Source organism: Dasypus novemcinctus, chromosome 18 (assembly GCF_030445035.2).
Source record: "Dasypus novemcinctus isolate mDasNov1 chromosome 18, mDasNov1.1.hap2, whole genome shotgun sequence".
Taxonomy (NCBI): Eukaryota; Metazoa; Chordata; class Mammalia; order Cingulata; family Dasypodidae; genus Dasypus; species Dasypus novemcinctus.
In genome coordinates, this window is record NC_080690.1 from 52,101,483 (window position 1) to 52,125,227 (window position 23,745).

General features: G+C 44.7%; 1 long non-coding RNA gene across 1 annotated transcript in view; it reads right to left on the minus strand.

Annotated features, from left to right (window-relative positions):
• Nucleotides 1-1,307: 1,307 nt before the first annotated feature.
• Nucleotides 1,308-23,745, minus strand: part of LOC131274340 (uncharacterized) — a 92,932-nt gene continuing 70,494 nt past the window's right edge. The window contains exons 3-5 of the long non-coding RNA XR_009181576.1: nucleotides 13,236-13,275; nucleotides 3,588-3,789; nucleotides 1,308-1,920 (exon numbers count right to left, since the gene is read on the minus strand). This is a non-coding gene — a long non-coding RNA (uncharacterized lncRNA). The remainder of the gene's footprint in view (nucleotides 1,921-3,587; nucleotides 3,790-13,235; nucleotides 13,276-23,745) is intronic.

Below are 23,745 nucleotides of genomic sequence, written 5' to 3' on the forward strand. Positions count from 1 at the left end.
TTCTCTTGAAACAAATGAAAAAAGATCTTAGCAAAGAAATAGAAGTTATAAAAAGAACAACATGAAAACTACAGAGCTGAAAAAATACAGTAACTGGGAAAAAACTTGCTAGATGGATTCAGTAGAAGATTGTATGTGACAATGGGTAGAATCAGTGAACCTGAAGATAGATCAATAGAATTTTTCAATCTGAATAACAGAGAAAAGATAGACTGAAAAAAAAAAGTAAAATGGACAAGAGACCCAGGGTTCTGTGGGACAATAACAAAAGATGTAATCAGAATGCCAGAAAGAGTGTGAGACTGAAAAAGCATTTAAAGAAATACTAAAAGAAATCCATATCAGGACATATTATAATGAAACTTCTGGGAACTAAAGATAAAAGAAAAATCTTAAAAACAGCCAGAGAGAAATGATGCATGGCCTATAAAGGGAACACCAAAACAAGAGACAGTTTCTCATTTGAAATCATGGAGGCTAGAAAGGAAGTGGTACAACATTTTTCAAGTGCTGAAAGAAAATCCTCCAAATCCTCTATCTGGCAAAACTGTCCTTCAGAAAAGAAGGAAAAATAAAGTCAATTATAGACTAATGTTACTAGCAGAACTACTCTTAGAGAAGCTCTCCAAACAGAATGAAAATGATGACAGAAGGCTGAGAATTTCAGAAAGGAAAGAACAATGGAATAGGTAAAAATAGAAGAAAACACAATAAGCAATCATTCACTTCATGAATTTCTTTATTCATATTTTATGGTTGCAGTGAAAAATTATAACATCATCTGATGTATGTATGTAGAGGTAATACTAAGACAAATATGTTTAAAAAGTGGTGAGGGTTAAAGGACCTAAATGGAAGTACAGCTTTTATACTTCACTTGAAGTGATAAAACAGTGACACCAGACTGTCACCAGACTTTATCACTAGACTGTGATAAATTACATTTGTATATGGTAATCTTAGAGAGACCATTAAGAAAACTACAAAAAGCAATATACTCAAAAACAATATAAAGAACTCAAAATGGAACTCTAAAAATGTTTAAATGGCCCAAAGGAAGGCAAGAAAAAAGAATCAGAGGAATGAGAATTAAAGGAACACATAGAAAACAAATAATACAATGGCAGACCTAAGCTCTAATGTACCAATAAGTACTTTAAATATAAATGGTCTAAATGGAAATTAAGAGAGATTGCAAGTGTATAAGAAGACTCAAGTATATGGTGTCTACAAGAAATTCACCTTAAATATAATTACATAGATAGGTTGAAAGTGAACGGATGGAAAAACAGATATGCAAACAAAAATTATGCAGGAGTGGCTTTATTAATATCAGTCTTCAGAGCAAAGACAATTACACCAATTTTACACAATGTCTTTCAGAAAACAGAAGAGGACAGAACAATTTTCAGCTCATTTTATGAGGCCAGTACCATCCTGACACCAAACCTGATAGAGACAAACCCTAAAAAGAAAATTACAGACCAAGCTGTCTCATGAATTTAGATATAAAAATCTTCAACAAAATTTTAGTAAATTAAATCCAGCAATGTATAAAAACAGTAACACATCATGACCAAGTGGAATTTATTCTACGTATGCAAGGCTGATTCACTATTCAAAAATCAATCAATGTAACTTAACATATCAACAGACTGAAGAAGAAAAATTATATGACCATATCAATTGATGTAGAAAAAGCATTTGACAAAATTCAATACTCATTTATATTTTTAAAAAATCTCAGTACACTAGAAATAGGGTAGTATTTCTCTAACCAAATAAAAAGTATCTACACAAAACCTACAACTTACATCATACTTAATGGTGAAAGGCAGTGTTTTCTCTCTAAGTTGAGGAATAAAGTAAGGATGTCCACACTCATCATGCTGTTCAACACTGTACTGGAAATTTTAGCCACTGCAAGGAAAAAAAGGCAGATAGATTGGAATGGAAGAAATGAAAGTGTCTCTATTTGATTGTCTACATAAAAAAATCCCAAGGAGTCGAACAAAGGACCTCCTAGAACTAATACATGGCTTCAGCAAGGTTACAGGATACACATTCAGCACGCTAACAATATGTTCTGCATTTCTACGTACTAACAATGTGGAAACCAAAATCAGAAGCGCAATACCACATAAAATAACATTTCTTTTTTTTAATTGTTAATATACCTTTTTTAATTTAAAAAATGACATTTCTTAGGTAAAAACGTGGCAAAATATTCATGGGGTCTACATGAAGAAAATCAAAGAAGACCTAAATCCTTAGAGAGGCATACCATGTTCTAACAGGAAAACTCAACATAGTAAAGAGGTCAATTCTCTCTAAAGTAGGAGGAAATACTGTCCTGAGGTTAGGGTTTACTATATAGCTACAGTAATTAAGAAAATTTGGTACTGGCAGAGGGATAGATACAAAAATCATGAAACATGATAGATAACACAAATATACCCAATGAATATTTGACAAAGGAGCAAAAGCAATTAAATTTCAACAAATAGCGATGAAGCAACTGGACATTCATTGGCAAAAAAAAACAAAAAACAAAAACCTCAACTTAAGTCTCACACCTTATACAAAAATTAAACCAAAATGGATTGTGGACTTGAATGTAAAATGTAAATGTATAGAATTTCTAGGAAAAAAAATCAGGAGGAAATCTTCAGAATCCAGTACCAGGCAAAGAGTTCTTGAATGGACACCAAGAGCACAATAGATAAAAGAAAAACTGAAGAGAAACAGATGTGGCTTAACCAAATGGGTTCCCATTAACCATATAGGAGGTCCAGGGTTCAATGCCCAGGGCCTCCTGGTGAGGGCAAGATGGCCCATGCGGCGAGCTGGCCCACACGGAGTGCCAGCCCACGTGGGGAAATGCAACTCAGTGTGGGAAAGCCACCCCGTGTTTTAAATAAAAGCATTTGCAAACTCTAACAAACTAACTTTTCCTCCTCAGACCACCCTCTTACTATAATTTTCTAAGAGCTCAATGCCCATGTCAGTAGGAAGTAGTTTCAGAAGATCTGAGCTTTGTCCCTTTCCCCTGCCATAAGAATATCGCCAAAAACTAAAAGGAGGGAATTGATGTATGTAGGATGACCGAATACCTGAAAGTAACTTGTTTCTCTCCCTGTTGCTAGGATACAAAGAAAAGAATTGTATGTAAATCAGAAGGTAATGAAATTCAACCCTCTCTTTGGCCAAATTTCACTTTTGGTGGTCAAGAATATCCTGTTGAAGCAATGAAGTATGAAAACCAGCTTCAACCAGTTGACAGGACCTGTGCAGAAGCAGCCCCTTGCTGCCCTCATTTCAACTTGCTTAATTAACATAGTGAAATTCCCACCCAGGGGTGGAGTTATCCGCCCCTTTCTTGATCATGCAATGTATGTGCAAGCATGATTTCCTGAACATGCTAATCATACAATTATACAACCAGCTATGTGTGCTCATCCATATGGATAAAAACTAATGCATAATCAAAGCAAATGCTAAGTAGTAACTTGGATATTTAAGCAAGAGTGAAACTGCAGCACAGGGAGTCGGGTCTGAGTCACTTTGGACTGGCCTTGGCTCCTTACCTCTGCAGACGTAATAAATGTGAGTCTGCCTAACTCTTGTGTTGAAGTTTTCTTCATGCCATCTCTGGTTATCCATAAAGGCCTTGCTTTGAGGCCTAACAAAGACACTGGTGCTCCCCAGGTGGTGTGAGAGCTCAGGCAGCTCAGGTTTCCCACGCTGGGTTGTCCGCCATGTTGTACTTTTCTACATTAGGGATCTCTCCTAAATGAGGACAAGGTATAGGAGACCTCACATTATTCAACAATGCATACATGGAAACTGCACCAAGCAGGAGTCTATTCCCTTTTTTCCTTATTTTTTTGAGGTACCAGGGCCCAGGATTAAACCCGGGACCTTGTATGTGGGAAGCTGGCACTCAACCACTGAGCCATATCGGCTCCCCTGAGTTGGTTGTTTCATTTGTTTGCTTGTTGTTTTTCTTTCGTTTTTAGGAGGCATTGGGGATCAAACTTGGGACCTCCCATGTGTAAAGCAGGTGCTCAACCACTTGAGCCACATCTTCTCCCTCCTTCAGCATTTTTAGTGAAGGTAAGAAGGTGAGACAATCACCAGCTAAAATGCTAGGGATGAGGAGGGTGGATTATGCATTTTCTGAAATCGCACATAGAAGAAAGGCAGGTAAGGGAAAGACATAGAAATGCATGAGGAGATGGGGTAGAAGGTGCGGAGTGAGGGTGGCAGGAGAGGTGGCAGGAGGTGCGGTGGGCTCTGTTACCCCTGGCCTTGGGAAAGCTGAACCCCTGCAGGTGATGTTCACGCGTCCCAAGCTTCCACCTATGGGTGATATCCCCAGAGGGGACAGCCTTCCGACTTCCAGTCCTCATTCCCTAAACCCAGGGGCTCTAGTCCAGTGTATAGGCTGGGAGGGGCAATATTTTTTCCCCACTCTCTCCATCTTCCTTCTTCCTCATCAGTGCATCATTGCCCATCACCCACTTCTCTCTCTTCTCCCACTTTTGAAACAAGAGCTCCAGTGTGTAGCGATAGATGCAAAGGATACTGAGCTGGGAGCAGAGGGTCTGAGTGGCTCTTCCACATGGGTGCAACACACTTTACCTCCTGAACTATAAACCAGACCTGTTCTGGGGGGACCTTCTAACCCCCCATCTCAGTTCTTGGCACACATGCAGAGGCTTGTCTCTGGCCAGGGTGGGTTGGCAGTGACTTGGAGCATGTCATCATCCTCCCTACCCACAGTGACTTTCAGAAGTGGAAACTGCTACCCTGGCTGCTCCAGAGGGAGCCCTCCTAGCATAAGCACAGGAGTTCCTGCTGCTTCCGGAGCTGTTGGCTACTTCTGTCTCTGGACAAGTGTGAGAAGGAAGCAGACACCCCGGAAACAGGGCTGGAGGCTGAGGAAGGAGACAGAGGCCTGATGAGGGTCTTCCCTGCCTCCAGCCCTCTCCAAGCAACTTGCTCTGCTGCCTCTGGGCTTTTAGTTTCTGTGAACAAATGCACTTCCTTTTTTTGGTCTTAAAGCTAGTTCAAACTGAGTTTTCTCTCCCTTGTAACAAAGAATCCTGACTGATTAAAGGATTATCTAACCTAGCATTGTCATGGGCCCAGTTTGGCCAGTCAAGCATGATGTTACATGTGGCTTTCCAGGATCACATTTACTATTTTAAGATAATAGGACGAACTCCACATCGCTATGAGAAATTAGGAAATGGTGTGAAACCAGCCCATGATTTCCTGCAAACAGAGGAAAAGTTTAGCTGAGGAGTAGATAGAGAGAAGAACTGAGCAGAGCCATGCTGAAGATGCCCTCTAGAGCAGCAGGGTCTGGGTATGGGGCAACTATTAAAACATTTAAGAGGTATATTGGGCCCTATACTCCATTTAAGATTTTGGATGTCCTCCTCAGTGGTCCAACAGAATTATATAATAACGAGGGAAACTTGTAAAGATTTGTGTTCACGATACTGAGAGATAATTGCATCTATAAAATAAAAGCAAGTGGTCATGAAAATGGAACAATCTGGGGAAAGAAATGTCCTCGGAGATGACAAAGCTGATTAAAAAATTTTAAATGAAAAGAAAACAGTGAGTGGCAGATCAGCTAATAGAAAACGAAAACAGGATCAGTGGATTAGAACATAGGCTGAAGAAATTCTCCCAGGGAAATTCAAGACAGATAGAAGACAATATAATACACAGGAAGTCAGACTCAAGATAGCTCTCAGAGAAAGAATTGCTGGAAGAAAAGTGATCATCAAAGGAATAGTAGAGAGCCTTCAGTCCTAGCAACGTGGTGAACTGAGCTAACAGAACCACCCCCCTCCACTACAAACACACAGACACTGGTTGAAATGTTATGAGAGTAATAAATAATAATAAGTAAGACAGCATTTTAAACATATGATGAAACATGAAAGAATAAAGGAAATAAAAATAATAAACAAAAGAGAAATCCCTGAGTATCAGAAACGAAACAACTCAAGGTCAGAGCAGTAAGTGCATGAGCAGAAGGTGAAGAAGCCATGAGCCTATAAAACTAGATACAGATCCAGGGGCCAGGGATTGGGGGTCAACCTGACTTAAGTAGAAGATCTGATCTTGGTCAATCCAAGGTGGGAACTGGAGCCACATTTCCTGAATAAAGGTGGGACCCTGGAAGGGCTGTCCCCTAAAGTGAAGGGGGACTTTACTGGCATAAAGAAGCAACAAGAAAGTTTGCCTACAGCTCTAGATGATATTTATAAAAAAATTTTCCATTAGAAAATAAAAACCAAGGCTACCATATATGTAGATATTAGATCCAAATTTATACTCCTCATATGATATAAACTCCAAGGTAAGGAAGCATAAATATTGGCTCAGATTACTGAAACCTAAATTTTCCAGATTTGATGAAAAATATCAACTTAATTGCAAGAATATTAATAAACCCCAAGCAGGATAAACACAAAGCAACCATAATCAAATGGCCGAAACAGGTGATAAAGAGAAAATTTTAAAGCAGCTATATATTTTTAAAAGGCACATTGTGTACAGGGTTACAAAGTAAGACTTGATGCTGACATCTTGTCAGAAACAATGCAGTAAAGAGGACAATGGAACTTTTTTTTTTTTGTGATCTGTATATATTCATTTGATACATTACTCTTCACAGAGAAGTTGCTAAAGGCCTTTTAACTATAATTCAGGAATATACAATTATGCAACACAGACCAATTAGCCAGTCTAAAATAACCTGGCTTCTTACCACAGCTACCTTGTAAACACTGCATCCCTTTTTCTGCTCTTTTTTCCTCCAAAATAACCCTATATCTCACATGAAAATAGCCACTGTAGGGGAACCAGAAACCTAGCTGTGTGGGTGGCCAAAAGTGAAAACCAGAGGAGAAATAATAATTCAGTGGTTAGGTGGTAAAAGCAGGAAGTCAGGTACGCTTCACTGTTATTTTGCTCTTCCTGCTCTTGCTCTTTTTGTCCCTCTTCTTCAGCCCATACACGTTGGCACTCAATAGGCTTGAATAAGCCACCTGAAACTTATTAACCTCTCTGGAGCTCACGACAGTGCTGATCTTCTTTTCCCCATCTGTAGTTCTTGTCAGGGGGCTCAAAGCCCTCCACGGTACCTTTCCTTGGAATGGGTTTAGTCTTTCAGGGTGATGAACATGCTGCCTGGCAGCTGGTACTTCTGTTAGAGCCTGGTTAGCTCCATGAGGAACTGCTCACTCTCCAGCAGCACCACCCCCAGAACATTTTAAAATATAATTCTATGTCCAACAAATGAAGTCAAAGATTTTTTCAGACAAACAAAAGTTGGGAAAAATATGTCACTAGTAGGTCTTCACTTCAAGAAATGTTAAAGAAAGTTTTTCAGGCTGAAGGAAAATGACACTGGAGGGAAACTCAAATCAACCCAAAAGAAGGAAGACAGTGGAAATGGCAAATAGGTGAATAAATGAATCCTTTTAGTTGTCATTTTTTATGTTAATTTCTTTAAAGTATTTTTGACAATTTAAAGCAAGAATAGTAAAAGTGCATTTTTGGGTTTCTAGCATATGTTAAAGTAAACTGTATGACAATTGTATAAAGATAGAACAAGGTAAAAGGAAATACACTATCATACAATTCTTAAATTGTACATGAAGTGGTATAACATTATTTGAAGGCAGACTGTGATAAGTTGAAGATGCATAAAGCAAACCCTAGAGAATGACTAAAATGAAGATGTGTAGCTAACATACCACAGAGAAGTGAAAGAGTAATAATTAATTAAAAAGAAGGCAGGAAGTTGGAACAAAGGAACAATGAAGATGGAACAAACAGAAAACAAACAGCAAGATGGTTGACTTAAATCCAACCTATCAATAACTACTTTAGATATCAATAGTTTAACACAAAAAGGCAGAGATTGTTAAACTGGATTAAAAAAAAGCAAGATTGAAATTATATGCTGTTCACAAAACAATTTAAGTATAAAGACATGGATACGTTAAAAGTAAAAGAATAGAAAAGACATACCATACAACTACTTATAAGGAAAGCAGAAGTAGGTCTGCTAATATCATTCAAAATGGATATCAGCGTAGAGAATATTGTCAGAGATAACCAAGAACATTACATAATGAACAGTTAAGGGGGAAGCAGATGTTGCTCAAGTGTTTGAGCTCCTACCTACCACATGCGAGGTCCTGGTTTATTTCCCAGGAGAAGGTGAGAAAGACAGTGAGCTGGTGCAATGGGCAGTCATGGTGAACTGGCTCAACAAGATGATGCAACAAAAGAGGAAAGACAACAAGAGAGAGAACAAAGCAGGCAGCTGAGGTGGCTCGAATAATTGAGCACCTCTCTCCCACATGGGAGGTCCCAGGTTCAGTTCTCAGTGCCTTCTAAAGAGACGACAACCCAAGTACAATGGCAAATACCAAAGAAGAAGAATGGTCCAACAATGAGCCCTTGATACTAATGACTATGCTTGTGAGCCTGTGCACCTGAAATAAGAACAAGGCCTCGAGCTGCAGGGTGCCTAAGAGTTACCTCCTGAGAGCCCCCATGTTGCTCAAATGTGGCCAGTCTCGAAGCCAAACTCAGCATGTAAATGCATTGCCTTCCCCCCAGTGTGGGATGTGACTCCCAGGGATGAGCCTCCCTGGCGCCAAGGGATTACTACCAAGTACCATCTGATGATGTAACTAGAAAATGACCTTGAATAAAAGGGTCAACTCAGACCAGCAGAATATCTCAGTCTACATATAATACCAGGAGTTAAAAATGCTTTCTGACCTGAATAAAAAGGGGAAATGGAAAGGACAAATGAGTTTATATGGCTATGAGTCTCCAAAAAAGAGCCGGGAGGTCATCAGAGAGGTGACCCTTACACACATCTCAGCAGAGTCCCAGAGATAGATAAAGTAGACACAACCCCAGGTCTCTGAGGGCTACAGAGACCCACAGGTTCTATGGTCATGGCAGATGGAGTTCAGTGACATGTCAGTTGGCCCTACTTTGGAGTTTGTGTTTCTGTGTGATGGAGCTGGACTCAGATGTGATCTTTGTTCACAAGCCTCTCCTGTTACTTTTACCGGATCTGTGGTTGGTACGGGGTTTAGTGTATACTCAGGGGACCTGAAACTCTGGACTGACCATGTGATAGCCAGGCCCTGAGCCGCAACAGACTTGCAACTCCTACACTTTGGTTTATTAGACTTACCCCACTCAGCTAACATGGAGATGAAGAAGGTCAGCCACCACACCAGGGAGCCAAGAGTGCCTACAACTGAAAGCAGGAGAATTGCATCCAACATCTATGTGGAATCTAAGCCCCCTCTTGATATAGATGTGGAGTGGACACAACCTTTCCAGGGTCCACAGGATGGAGGAAGAGAGTATGGATAAGTGGACTTACTGATATTCTATTCATGAACTATTGTGATTAGTAATCGAAGAAAATGTAGCATTGATGTGGAGAAAGTGGCCATGGTGGCTGCTGTGGGTAGGGAGTGGGAGGAAAACGTGATGTGGGGGCATTTTCAGGACTTGGAGTTGTCCTGGGTGTTGCTGCAGGGACAGTTACCGGACATTGTATGTCCTTCCATGGCCCACTGGGTGGACTGGGGGAGAGTGTGGGCTATGATGTGGACCATTGACCATGAGGTGCAGCGGTACTCAGAGATGTATTCACCAAATGCAATGAATGTCTCATGATGATCGAGGAGGTTGTTGTTATGGAAGGAGTGAGGTGAGGAGGGTGGGGGCTATATGGAGACCTCATACTTTTTGAATGTAACATTAAAAAAATAAAGACAAAAAAATAAAGAGAAAACAAGCAAATACAGAGAGCACACAGCAAATGGACACAGAGAGCATGTAGGCAGCATGAACAAGTGTGTGGGGGGAGCAAATAAATAAAATAAATCTTTAAAAAAGCAGTTAAAGAAGAAATTATTTATAAGCATACACAAATTCCATTAGAAAATAGAGGAGGGAACACTTCTGAACTCATTTTATGAGGCCAGCATTACCCTGATAACAAAACCAAACAAACACATTATAGTAAAAGAAAATAAAACTATAAACTGTTATCCCTCATGAACATAGGCATATACATCCTCAACAAAATATTGGCAAGTTAAATCCAACAATATAGAAAAGGGATAATATAACATGACCAATAGGGTTTATCCCAGGAATGCAAGGTTGGCTGAACATTTCAAAATCAGTCAATGTCACCCACTATTTTAACAGAATAAAGGAGAAAAAGCCATATGAGCATCTCAATAGATGAAAAAAAAAAAAAGCATTCAACAAAATTCAGCGTTCATTCATGAAAAAAGTGTGCAGTAATCTAGAAATATAAAGGAACTTCTTCAACCCAATAAAGGGCCTCTATGAAAATTCTGTAACTAACATCACACTTAGTCACAAAAGATTGCTTTCATCCTAAAATTAGGAATAATAAATATGTTTACTCTCCTATTCAAAATTGTAGTAGATACCCTAAGTCAATTTTATAAGGTAAGAAAATGAAATTTAAACCATACAACTTAAGTAGGAAGAAGCAAAATGATCTTTCTTTTAAGATTATCTGATATTGTATGTAGAAAATCTTAAGGAATGTTCAAAAACCTAGTAGAACCAAATAAGTGAATTTAACAGTCTCAGGATACATGTTCAATATGAAAACTCCAATTTCATTCACTACATACTAACAGCAAACAATTGAAAAATGAAATTTTAAAAAATTTTGTGATAGCATCGAAAACCATGAAATATATATAGGAATAAATTTAATAAAAGATTTGGAAGACCTTCTACATGTAAAACTACAAAACATTGCAAGATAAATTATACAAGACCTAATAGTGGAGGCATTTTCCATGTTCATGAATTGAAAACTCATAGATTTTATAATGTCAATTCTCCGCAAGTTGATCTATAAATTTAAAGTAATCCCAATAAAAATTTCAGCAGGCTTTATTTTGGACAGAAATTGATAAGCTGAATCTAAAATTTACATGAAAATTATAAAGTCCTAGAATATCTAAAACAATTTTGAGAAAAGAGCAAAGTTGGGAGACTTGCAACTACATGATTTCAAGACTAAAAACTAGAAAAGTCAAGGCAGTATGGTATGGGTATCTGGAAAGATGTATGGAAGAGAAGTTATAGATTCTGACATATAAATCAGAATAGAAGTCCAAATACAGAGCTATATTTATATAGTTCCTTGACTTTTGACAAAAGTGCTAAGGTTATTTGGTGTAGGAAATGATCACCTTTCCAGCAAATGATGCCAGGACAACTGGCTATCCATATGGAAAAAATGAACCTCAACCTTATTTCACATCTCACACAAAAATTAAATTGAACTGGATTAGTAGGTTTAAATGTAAAATACAAAGTTATAAAACTTCTAGAAGAAACAGGAGAAAATCTTTGTGAACTTGGGTTAGGCAAAGATTTCTTACTAAGGCACAAAAAGCACTAATCATATAAATATTTGATAAATTGGACTTAATCAAAATGAAAAAACCTGCCCTTTGAAAGACACTGTTACGAAAATAAAAAGCCAAGACACAAACTGGAAGAAAATATTCTCTACACATATATCTTAACAAAGGACTCACAAAAAGACAAATCAATTTAAAAATGGGCAAAATATTTGCACAGACACTTCATAGGCCAAGAGTACATGAACAGATGTTCAATGTCTTTAGTCATTAGGGAAATATAAGTTAATATTACAACAGGATACCACTAAACACCCACTAAAATAGCCTAACACTTTAAAAACTGACAACCCCAAGTTCTGATGGAGCAACTAGACTTCTCATACATCGCTGATACAGAAGTGTAATATGGTTTAGTTGAACAGTTTTTGTAATGTTAAACATACACTCATTGTGTAACCCAGAGATTCCACATCCAGATTTTTGACCAAGAGAAAGGAAAACATATATCCATATATCGTGGTTCAGAGGTATGTACCTCAGCAAAACATGTTCCTAAATTTAATCCATTCCTGTGGGTGCGAACCCATTGTTAAGTAGGACTTTTTGATGAGGTTACTTCAGTTAGGTGTGGCCCACCTCAATCAGAATGGGTCTTTTTTTTTTTTCAAGATTTGTTTTTATTTGTTTCTCTCCCCTTCCCCAAACCCCCACTGTCTGCTCTCTGTGTCCATTCGCTGTGTGTTCTTCTGTGTCCACCTGCATTCTTGTCAATGGCACTGGGAATCTGTGTCTCTTTTTGAGCTGTGTCAGCTCTCCGTGTGTGTGTGGCGCCACTCCTGGGAATGCTGCACTTTTATTTGCTATGGGCAGCTCTCCTTACAGGGCGTACTCCTTGCACATGGGGCTCCCCTATGTGGGAGACACCCCTGCGTGGCACGGCACTCCTTGCGTGCATCACCATATGGGTTGGGAGGCACTGGGTTTGAACCCTGGGCCTCCCATATGGTAGGGGGACACTCTTATAAGTTGAGACAAATCCGCTTCCCCAGAATGGGTCTTAATCCTCTTACTGGAGTCCTTTATAAGTGGAGTGAAATTCAGACAGAGAGAAAGCCATGGAAGCAAGAAGATGAAATTCAATGGAACCCAGAAGAGAATGGAGTGGCCAGGAGAGGCTGCCATGTGCCTTGCCAGGTGACAAGCCATGGACCAAGATCACCAGCTTCCAGCCCCAGAACACCATAGTCTCCGGGAAGAACGCATTGCCTTGTTGATGTCTTGATGTGGACTTTTTTCCCAACCTTGTACCATCAGCAAATAAATTCCCATTGTGTAACCTGACCGATTTCTTGGTATTTGCTTGAGCAGCCCAGGAAACTAAAACACATACCAAGACTTGTACACAAATGTTCATAGCAGCTTTACTCAAAATAGCCCAAAATTGGAAATAACCCAAATGTCTAACAACAGATAAGTTGAAAAATAAACTGTGGCATATCCATACAAAGGGATACTACTCAACAATAAAAATGATGAACTAGGGAAGTGGATGTGGCTCAACCACTTGGGCACTTGCCTACCACATGGGAGGTCCCGGGTTCAGTGCCAGTGCCTCTTAAAAGAAGATGAGCAGATGCTGCCTCCCAACCCCACAGAGCTAGATGCTGCCCCCACTGAGACAAGCAGCCAGCAGATGCAGGGGTCCACGGGGAGCAGATGTGGCCCAGCCCATTGGGCACTCACCTCTCATGTGGGAGGTCCTTGGTATGGTCTCCAGTGCCTCCTGGGGAAGGCAAGCAAACAATGAGCACACATGTAAGCAAACCATCTAGGGGAAGGGAGGGGGATAAATAAAGTAAATTTAATAATATATTTTTTTAAAAAAGGATGAACTACTGAGAGGTGCAACAGCATAGGTGAATCTCAAAAGCAGTAGGCTAGACAAAAGAAGCCAACACAAAATAACTCAATAACTGTGTTATTCCATTTATATGAAATTTTAGAAAAGGCAAGCATCATCTACAATGACAGAAAGCAGATTAGCTGTTGCCTGGAGTCAGATAAAAGAGAGATTGTCTGGGCAGGGACATGAGGGAACATTCTTGAGGGGAGGAGGGAATGTTCTAGATCTTCTTTGGGGTGGTAGTTACATGGTTGTATAATTTGTCAAAATGCATTGAACTCTACACTTAAAATGGGTGCATTTTATTGCCTGTAAACTATACCTCAATAAATTTGAATGAAAAAGAAAAAAGAGACAGGAAAATATTTTTATGCCATTGGGAGTAGAGAAGGATTTTTTTGTATAATATCTACAAACTATAAATGACAAAGGAAAAAGAGAATCCCACCACTGTATATCAATAGACACCACCAAGCCACAGACTGGGAGAAGATAATTACAACCCATATAACCTTAAAAAAAGATTAATATCTGGAATATGTCATAAAACATTTTAATTCAAAAAGAAAAATACAAACAACCTAAGAGAAAAATGGCCAGGATATAATCAGGCAAATGTTAGGTGAGAAAAACTAAATAGTCCATAAGCATGTGAAAAGATATTCAAACTCACTATTAAGCAGGAAAATACAAAGAAAAATGGTAAACGGTAACAATCTGCTAACACCGACTGTTGGGAAGGATGTGGGGAAATGGGAACAGTTATGTACTCCTATGAAGAATGTTATCTCCATAGAACAATTTGGAGAGGAATTTGGCACAAGCAAGGAAAGTTAATGAAGAGTATCCCCCCTAACCTGGCAATTCCTCATTTAGCTTTTTGCACCCTAGAGACCCGCAAGGTTAGATGCACAAGGAGACTTTAAAATGTGTTGAGCATAGCATTGTTTATTAGCCCCAAAGTGGGAATATCCTAAATTTCCATTGACTGAGCAGTGGAAAAATAAAATGTAGTGTAGTCATATAAGAGACCACTGCTCAGTAATGAAAATGAACACACTAGATTTATGTATACTGACATGGTTAAATATGAAGAAAAAAAAATTAAGTGAAAAAGCAAGCTTTTGCAAAAGGATATGTACTGCCCAGAAAGAGAGGGGCTCAGCAAGACCCTGAGAAAGGGTCCCCACTTTAGCCCTGGGAAGGGGAGAGTTTTGGGGAAGGGACAGGTGAACAGCTGATGAGTTGCCTGCGGATGAGTTTCCCAGTCTCTAGCACTTCCCAACAGAGACCAGGTCCCAAGCTTTCCACCAGCAATGCAGGGACCTCCTAATGCAAATGAGGCTCTCAACCACAGCTATACCTGCTTCTCTTCTCAACGCAGGTCCTTTGAATGTGTGGGCTGCTGCTCTCGGCCGTCTTACCCTGGGCAGTAAGATGTGAACAAGCACTGGCAAGTGTTTTGATCCCACACAACCTGAGCGTTGCGGAATACCAGATGAGTGCACCCCAGGGCCCCTAGCACCACCCCATAACCTTGCCTTCCTTTTTCTTCTTTGCTACCATTCCATTTACTTTGGCTCTGTGGACTTGCTTTGAGGTTTGGCACTTGCACATTTTTTATATAAACTCAGATTCTTAGCACAGCAGCATCAAATCTTAATAAAAAAAAAAAACCACTTAATTTCCCACCTGCCCTTTGTCTCCAGAAAGGAGATGTGATCTAGGAGAAGCTGGCAGACTGGAACCTTTTTCCTAGAAAAGAAAAGAGAAATCTATTTTCTCCTCCCCAACCTCTCTCACCTCTAGCATCTCAAACCAGTTTTGGGAAGGAGCCCTGCTGTGATTTTTAACTTCCGACATTGGATCCCCGTTTTGAGACTGGGCTGCAGGAGCTAGGAGGTGGCTGAGGCTGAGGTTTGCCCCTGGCCGCGTCCCTGCCCGAGTCTGCCTTTGCTTGTCTTCTGTGGGGAATTTAAAAAGCATCAGGATCTGAACCAGAGAGGACCAGCGAAGCTGTACTACTGTCCTTGTTGTGCCAATCAGAGAATACTCCTGAGCAATGGGATCCATGTCCCCACTTCCCTATTTCCCAGAGAGGCAAAAGGGGTCCTCTGGCCCTCCAGGTCTGCCTCCCTCTGGCTCTCTGCCAGGCTGACCTGCAGGGTGGTGGTGGGCTCCTTTGCTCCTGAGTGTCACCTGCCTAAGATGGGAGGAGAGGGGAGAGGGAGGAAGGGGAGGGGTGAGGGAGGGGGAGCAGCGAAGGAGGGGGAGGGAGAGGGAGCAGGGGAGGAAGGGGAGAGGGAGGGGAAGGAAGAAGGGGAGGGAAAGGGAGGGGACAGGGAGAAAGGGGGGGTGAGGGAGGGAGAGCAGAGAAGGAGGGAGAGGGAGGGAGGAGGGAGAGGGAAGGGAGAGGAGAGAGGGAGGGGAAGGAGAGAGGGAGGGAGGGGGAGCAGAGAGGGAGGTGGGAGAGGGAGAAAGGGGGAGGGAGAGGGAGGGGAGAGGGAGGAAGGGACAGGCAAGGGAGGGAGGGAGAGCAGACAGGGTGGGGAGAGGGAGGGGAAGGAGAGAGGGAGGGAGGGAGGGGGGAGGGGAAAGGGAAGGAGGGCAGGTCCTTGCTTTCCTGCATTCGCACAGACAGATTCTTGTGACGGTATCCTAAAAGTGAAATAATAACAGCATTTCCATTTCTTAGCAATCTCACCCTCTGCCCGGCCCCACACTTGTACTCCCTCATTCTCTCTCTTATTACTCCCTCATTCTGCTCTCACACTTTTTTTCTTATTCTCCGTCTCTCCATCACCCTTATTCTCGCCACCCCCCATTCTCTTCCAGTCTCTCTGCCCCCCCTGCTCATTCATTCGGCTGCTGCTCAGGCAGCACCTACCAGGTTCTAGGCACTGGGGGGACAGTGAGGAGCCTCTGCCTTTGGGGGCAACGTGGTGCTTTTGGAAAAGAAGTGCAGCTCAGAGCCGCGAGGGCCATGAGGGAAGGACGAGCTGGCCTTCTAACAGTCTGAGAAGCGTCCTCTCTGGCTTTCTCCTTCACCACGTAAAGGCGTGCATCAAGGAGAAAGGAGGTTGATAATCACTTGACATTCCTAACACTCATCAATGAAGATTTGCTGCACCTACCACAGGTGAGGCTCATGTTAAGTACCGCACACGGCGGGGGTTCCAAGTTGTCATAAGCGCACCCCTTTTCCTGACCTCTTGAATACGACAGCCTGTTGGAGGGTTTCTGGCTAGGGGGTGGCCGGTGGGCCCTGGGGGTTGCGGGGAAGGCCTTTGAGGATGAGGGTGCCACAAACACTCCTCTCACACAGGGAGGGGCACAGCTGGCTAGAGTTCATTTAGGTGTTTACACAACAGCGTGGCTTTGAAAAAGAAGGTACACTACTGCTGGACATGCAAATCATCTGGTTCCTGACCAGGTGCACAAACGGCTGGGGAGCTACAGGTCAGCCCTTCTGTTTTCCCAGGGGGCCTCGGGAGCAGCTCCGCACAGAGGCCAGGGAGCAGGCCCAGGGGCCGTCATGCCTGCTGCCTCCATGGGAGACTCTTTCTCCTGTTCAAAACAGCAAACCAGCCTCCAGCAAGTGTCCATCAGCAGCTGCCATCTTCCCTGCTGCGGCCGGCCCTCCAGGGCCCCTGCGGGGGCTCCTGCCTTCAGCACGTGGGAAACCAGCAGTTGGAGCTGCAGGATTGTCTCACGCAGTCTCCCAGGTCCTGGGGGGGGGGGGGGCAGGGAGGGGGGCACTGTCACCTGCACTCACAGGTGAGGAAACTGAAGGCGAAAGAGGTAAGTGACTCTGGAATGTGTCATCTCCTCCACCGTCCCTGCTGGGCCAGGCTGAGGGGGTCACAGGGCTGGAGGTGGGGGGAGAGCCCTGGAGGGCGGTCCTGCCTCCCAGCACTCCGCCAGGGGAGGGAGGAGGCCCTCCGGTCAGCCCCTTCTCGTTCACATAGAGCCAGGCTTGTTTCCATTTATCTGCTTGACTTTTGAGCCAAGATGCTGTTAGAAAACATATTGCTCTGATTTAATCCACATGTGCACCCCCAGGCCAGAGTCTGAAAGGAAACTGCAGGTCCTGAGTGGCAGACCTGGAGCCTCAGCCCCATGGACGGACAGGGCAGGGCTCTGGCCTCAGGGGTGCTCCTGAGCCGCCTCTCAGGACCCTTCCTAAGGCAAGTCCCCACTCCACCTGCATCCTGGGCAGGCAGGTAGGGGGTGTTGGTGGGAAAGGGAGGCCTCGAGGTGGCCTTCGTGTGGCAGTCCTTACCGGCCTGCTCCCTGCCCCTGCCCGCAGCTGGAAGGGTATAAAGGGGAGGAAGCCAGTGGGCGTGGGGGGCATAGAGGGGGTCCTAATCGACTCCCTCCCCCCCCACCCCCCACCAGGATCGACGTCTTAAAACCCTGAGGCAAGCAGAGTGACAGGAGGCCGTTTACCCACCACGAGGGCAGATGCTGTTTGTGGGAGGGAAGCTCTGGAGAACCCAGGGCCAGGACTCTGGGACGGGACCCAAGGCCCAGGAGAGCTCGCTTCACGTCCAGCCCGTGTGACAGAGGTCGAGCAAGGCGGCCTCGCAGCCACTCTGTGCTGGCCGGGAGTGAGGCCAGGGCACTCCTCTCAATATTCTCTTCAAATTCTGCTCCGGTCACAGAATTTATTTTGAATATTATTTGGAGGAATCGATGGCCAGAAATGAGAAAACCCAAAAGGAGGAAGATCTATCTCCCACGGATGTATTTTCCACCACTGGGATTTGAGACACAACACCAAAAGCAGAACCGAAACATCTGTCTTTGTTTCAAGGTCTGAGACCCTTGGCTCATGGGTCAAGATCCTGGTGAATTAATCCAGGTGCAAATGACAGCCCTCGTTCCTCAAGCTCATCACCTCTACCCCGGGGCTTCCCCATGGACAGACTTGCTCCTGCTGTCCCAAACGCACCAGCCCACTTGAATCTGGGCATGGTTTCTAAGCCAAGGCATGTTAAACTCCCCGTGTGTGGAGAAACGGATGTCTGAGACAGCGCTGGCGTGTCATGCCAGCAGCTTGGCACCAGCAGGGCACCCTCTCACCCTCACTGCTTCCAACACCCCTCAGCTGGGAAGTGCCAGGAGCAGCCTCTAAGCTGACTTGGGTGGCATCTCACATGATGCAACTGGAAAGTAGGGATTTGGGTAGATTTGGGGGTTTTGAATTGTACTAAAATTTATTTCTATCAGGGACAGCAAGGAAGTGGAATAGTGAGAATATCAAAGTGGAATGGGTTTTCCTTCCCACCCATGAATCAGAGAATAGTCCTTGTTAATAACTGAGACAGTGGCAGGATTCTTGAGGTCTCCTCCCCCAAAGGCAGAGCAGCGCTCTCCAGGATCTTATATTGAAAGCTTTGGAATCATCCAGCTGCCAGGTTCTCCCCCAAATCTCAAGATGGGTTCAGCTGTGCAGCCAGGAATTAGCTGGTAGGAGCTTCCTCAAGGCTGGGAGGTATCTGGGAGCCCCCCTGTGGCCTGGCCAGTAGGCAGCCCCCTCCCCCTTGTCCTCTGCAGTTGGGTGAAGGTGGGAGGCCACTCTGGATTTTGTGAGGACAGGTGTCTGGGTCAGGCTTGAGCTGTCCTGGTCCTAGGGGCATGGCCCAGCCCAATGCTGGATGGGTGTGAACCCCACTTGGAGAAGCTGTTAGGCCATTATCCAGAGGAGACACCTAGGAGATAACCCAGGGCGGGACAGCAAGCAGGAAAGGCAGGGAGCCGGAAGGGAGGTTTGCAAACGGTCAGCCCGGGACTGCAGACCCTGCTGCCAGAGGGAGGGGTCGGTGGGGTAGGGGCAAAGAGGCCCCCAGGACGCAACACCCAGTCTGATACCACACTCGAGCCCACATGCGGGGTTCCGGGGAGGAGGTCGGGCCCACACAAACCTCCAGCCTCAGGACTTAGACGTCACTGTCCCTCCCTGCTTGGGCTGGGCCTGAATTTTGGTTTCTGAGCTCCAGTGCCCGAGTGAGATGAAATGGCCTCTCCCCATGAACTCGTCTAAGTTGGTCATTGGCTTGCACTCCTCAAGGGTAACGGTGGCTGACCACGTTCCTCTGATAGAAACTCTTTCATGGTTTGACAAGAATTTGATTTGATTCTGTTTTCCATGACGAGTCGGGCCTTTAGACACAATGCTACACAGTCCTACTCTGTAATCTTGGGGTTTCATCAAAACATATTCCAACCACCTCTTCTAGTGCTACGAATGAATGTTTATTTTCAAATCATTTGCTATGGCTTTTTCCTTTATTTTAAGGGAGGGAGAAGGGAAGTTCTTGGAGCCAGATTCTCCCTGCCCCTAAGCAGGTCTCGAAAGACTGTGTGATAAGCTCAGACCGTAATTAACCACAGAACTGTTTGGGATAAAGGGAGAAGGAGAGGGCATTTGACAAAGAGTTAACAGATGTCATTTTGGTGGCTGCTGGCCCACTGCTGCTGGGGTCATTTGTCATCCACAGAGAGTAGTAATAATTATATGCAGGCAGCAATACGCAAAATAGATCAGACGTAGAACGTTCTGCTAAAAACCAGCTCGTATTCTGTTTCTCTCGAGATGCGGTGAAGACGACACCCACCCCATCTACTCTCAATTGATTCTAGTTTGGAAAGGCATCTAGAAGGATTCTTACAGTCTTTCCAATAGGCGAATAGGTCATATTCCTTCATGGCTAATTCTGCTGAGGTCTGGGGATGGCAAAGAGATCCGCTCCAAAGCAAGTACAGGCACAGTTCAGTGAGCCAGCCGCACCGCAGAGCTGCCTTTTTTTCATTTGAAAAATGAAAGAATTAAATTCAAAACAAACAACTTCAATTTAACACCAAACTACAGGATAACCAATCTTAAAAATGTCACACTGTAATGGATCTTAATACCCATAGAAAACACAAAAACAGCCCCATTGTTCCCGGGCAAGGCAGAGCAACCTCACAGAATTTCAGTGAAGGAGAAAGAAGGGAAAAACACCTTATTACTTCCAACCCCTGCGAGCCATTTTGGTCTCCAAAGGTTTTAGGCTGCCCGAGGCCGTGTGTCTGCAGTGTTTCGGGAAATGACTCGCCTGTGCACGAACGAAGCTCTGCTCTGCAGCAAGGCTGCCTGCCCCGGAGCAGCGCCGCTCCATTTCTGGTTAACTCTTCCTTCCCGGGCCTGCCGCGCCACGGAGCAGGCACAGGGCAGGCGCGGGCAGGGCCCAGGGAGGCCACGACCGCCTCCATCCGGCCTCCTGCAGGGCGGCCTGGCCTGGCACCTCAAAGAGCAGCTTCTCAAAGGAGGTGTCCTCAGCAGAATGGCTGGTGACCCCCACTGTTCTTTGGAGCATTTGATTCTCCAGCCCAGCTAGAAAGCAACTGTCATCAAAACACACAACACAGCTGAAGCCAGGGGGACAGACATGGGGCCTTGTGGGCCAGGACTGGGCCATCCAGCCTCTGGGTCCACGCCAGGGGAACTGCCCACCACCCCTGTCCGGGGCCCAGGCTGGAGACTCTTCTTCTGGTTAGGTCTGTGTGAGCAGGCTCTGGCCCGCTTGCCAGGGCACAGCTTGGACCTGAGGATACTTAGTTCCCTTGTGACACTGACTGAGGGACACATGGCAACAGAAACACATTCACACTGCCTGTCTGTCGGGGAGATGGCAGAAGCCAGCTTGGCACTGAAGGGGTTAATACAATTCCTAAGTGTTCGGCAATCACTGCAATTTAGTGCCATTTCGATTATTACACAATAAACAGACCATGTTGTCTGGAAGCAAATTTTTATGAGTATAGCTGAAGGGGTTGCAACTTATTTAGCTGCTGAAACTCGAAGGGAAAGAGCGTTTCCGAATGCTAACACCGCGAATCAGAAAAGCAGGTACCAGAGAGAGGTTATTCTCAGGTCACTGCTCTGGCAACTAAACACCCGGACCTTTAAAATGAGTGTGTAGTTAAAGAAAAATAAAGTTCGCCCAAGTGTTCTTTAAACAGAGCCATTTTAGTAACAACATTGTTGGATTTGAGAGTGAAATATTTGGGAATTTTCAGGGACACATTATGTTCCGGAAAGAACATCATGTTAACATGGGCTCAAAAATATGTAAACTGTTTTGCCTACTTGTAACATGCAGTAAACACACACGCACACCAAAAATAGTCACTGCTGAGACACTGACCATGGCTGTATTTTACAGGTACGTAGGTGCTATGATTACGAACCAGATTAAATTCCCAATATGACATGAGAATCAAATATTTAAACTGGAGGACAGGGAATGTGGGGGAGATAGTGCAACTCTCAAGGCCTGTACAGAAATTTCACTGCATACTGAGTCCCAAGAGGCCCTTTTCCCCTCCAAGGCAAAGAAGGTTTCCGATTGGAGGAGGATGGGAGCTTTGCCCCAGCTCCACCAATGGAAGGGAAATCACCCCAGATATGCTTCAGGGCACAAGATTAAACGGGCACAGGGACACAGAGCCTGTACATTTTGAGGCTTGCAAAGTGTTCTAATGTATGTGAGGTGTCTGGAGCAATCAAGCAGCCCTGTGAGCAAGGCAAAGAGGTTATTATTTTTACCCCCATTTTATAGATGGGCTGACTGAGGCTCCACCTAAGAAGCAACAGCTTTGTTCACCCACACCAAGGGCTATTAGATTCCAGGACCCCTTCCCAGAACTGATGAAATCCTGGGAAAAGGGACTTCTGGGGCCCCTCCCAAGGGGGAACTGGACAGCCCTCTAGCTGACCTTGACATCAGAACCACAGTCCCAGGCAGGCTAGGGACCTCTCACCGCTGGAGGTCCCTGGGACCCACGTAGCTTAATGAGGGCGGCCTGGGGATCCCAGGGCACGAGGAGTAAGGCTGCTGTGGAGAGAAGGGTGGGGGCTGTGGCAGTGCAGCCTCTACCTGGCAGCAGAGAGGGCGTTGTGGGGCAAGGGAGGGCTGGGCTGGGTCCTGGACCTGCCATGGCCGGGCCAATGGCCACTGGAACTGAACGGGGGACTCAGCTCCTTCTCCTAGAAGAGTTTCCACCCAGTGCCTTCCTTTAGAAGAGCACTGCTTCTCCAGTGTGGGAGTGCAGACTCCCCGGGTCTCTTGTTCAGGCCCATTCCTGGCTGTGTGGGTCTGCGGACCCTGGGACCCGAATGAGCAGGTCCCCTGGGTGATTCTCATAACAGGTGGCCAGAGGGATCCCTTGGGAGACCTTGATTTGGGGTCACAGTCCTTTGTGGGGAGCATCTTTCTTAGATCTTTCAAAAAATGTTGATCCTCCTTGGACAGGCTGCACGTTCAGTTCTTGACATGAGTTTATGAGATATTCTCAGCCATTCTCTAGTCCACCTGTCCTTCCCTCCCTCCGTCCGTCTGTCTACCCAACCTTCCTGGACCCCTATTCGCTGTGAAGCCATATTCTAGGGGGCTGGTAACCCGGAAAGTGGAGGGCACTGTGGGAGGCCCACAGGTGGATGAGCAAGCCACGGTTGGACCCAGTGCCAGCCCTGGGCTCATCTACAAGCAGGCCCTGTGTTGCCTGGACCGCCGGGACAGATGGCTCACAGCCCAGCATGGGCCCCTAGGGCTCTAAGCATGTCCTCAAGACAGGGCGGGGGGCATCTTGCCCCCCTCAGAAAGGAAAATGAAATTCAAGATCATTGCATGGTGAGAGGGAGAGGGGGATGGGCCTGAGGAAAAATGAAACTCGGAGGAGAATGACCACAGCAGTCACAAAGAAAGTGTGCAGAAAATTCTGCATGGGAGGCTCCTTTAGAGATCAGGGCAAGGCCTATTAGGGGCCCAGAAGCCCCTAGATTTAGAGCCTTCTCGTCTCCATGCTACAGCTCTATTTTGAATTCTCTTTGAAACGTTGTCTGTAATTGGTCATTCCAAACCAAGACCAAGGTAGTGCTTATAAAGCCATCTTCCATGTGGTCCAGTCTCAGGGCAGGATCCCAGACAAAGAAACACAATCCATCAGCCTAAAGGCAGTTTCAGAAAAAGCCAGGTTCATTCCTGACAGTGCTCAAACGCTCTGAAGGAGATACATAGAGCACAGCCCGGTATCTCCACGCTGTCCCTTCTCTTCCACCTCTTGCCTCTAGTAGGGCAGCTACCCCCACCCCTGTTGTTTCAGTATCCCCAACATTGTCTTCCAGGCCCCTCCCTCTTGATGCCCACCTTCTCTCACCCCCTCCCCCCTTTCTGATTCTGCTGCACAAAATCCCAAAAGGATTGGCCTTGCTGGTCAGGGAGGGAAGTTGCTGCATGGCTGTGGGCCCCTCGGACTCCTTATCTGAAAAGTAGGGACAATCGTGACCTAATGGATTTGTGA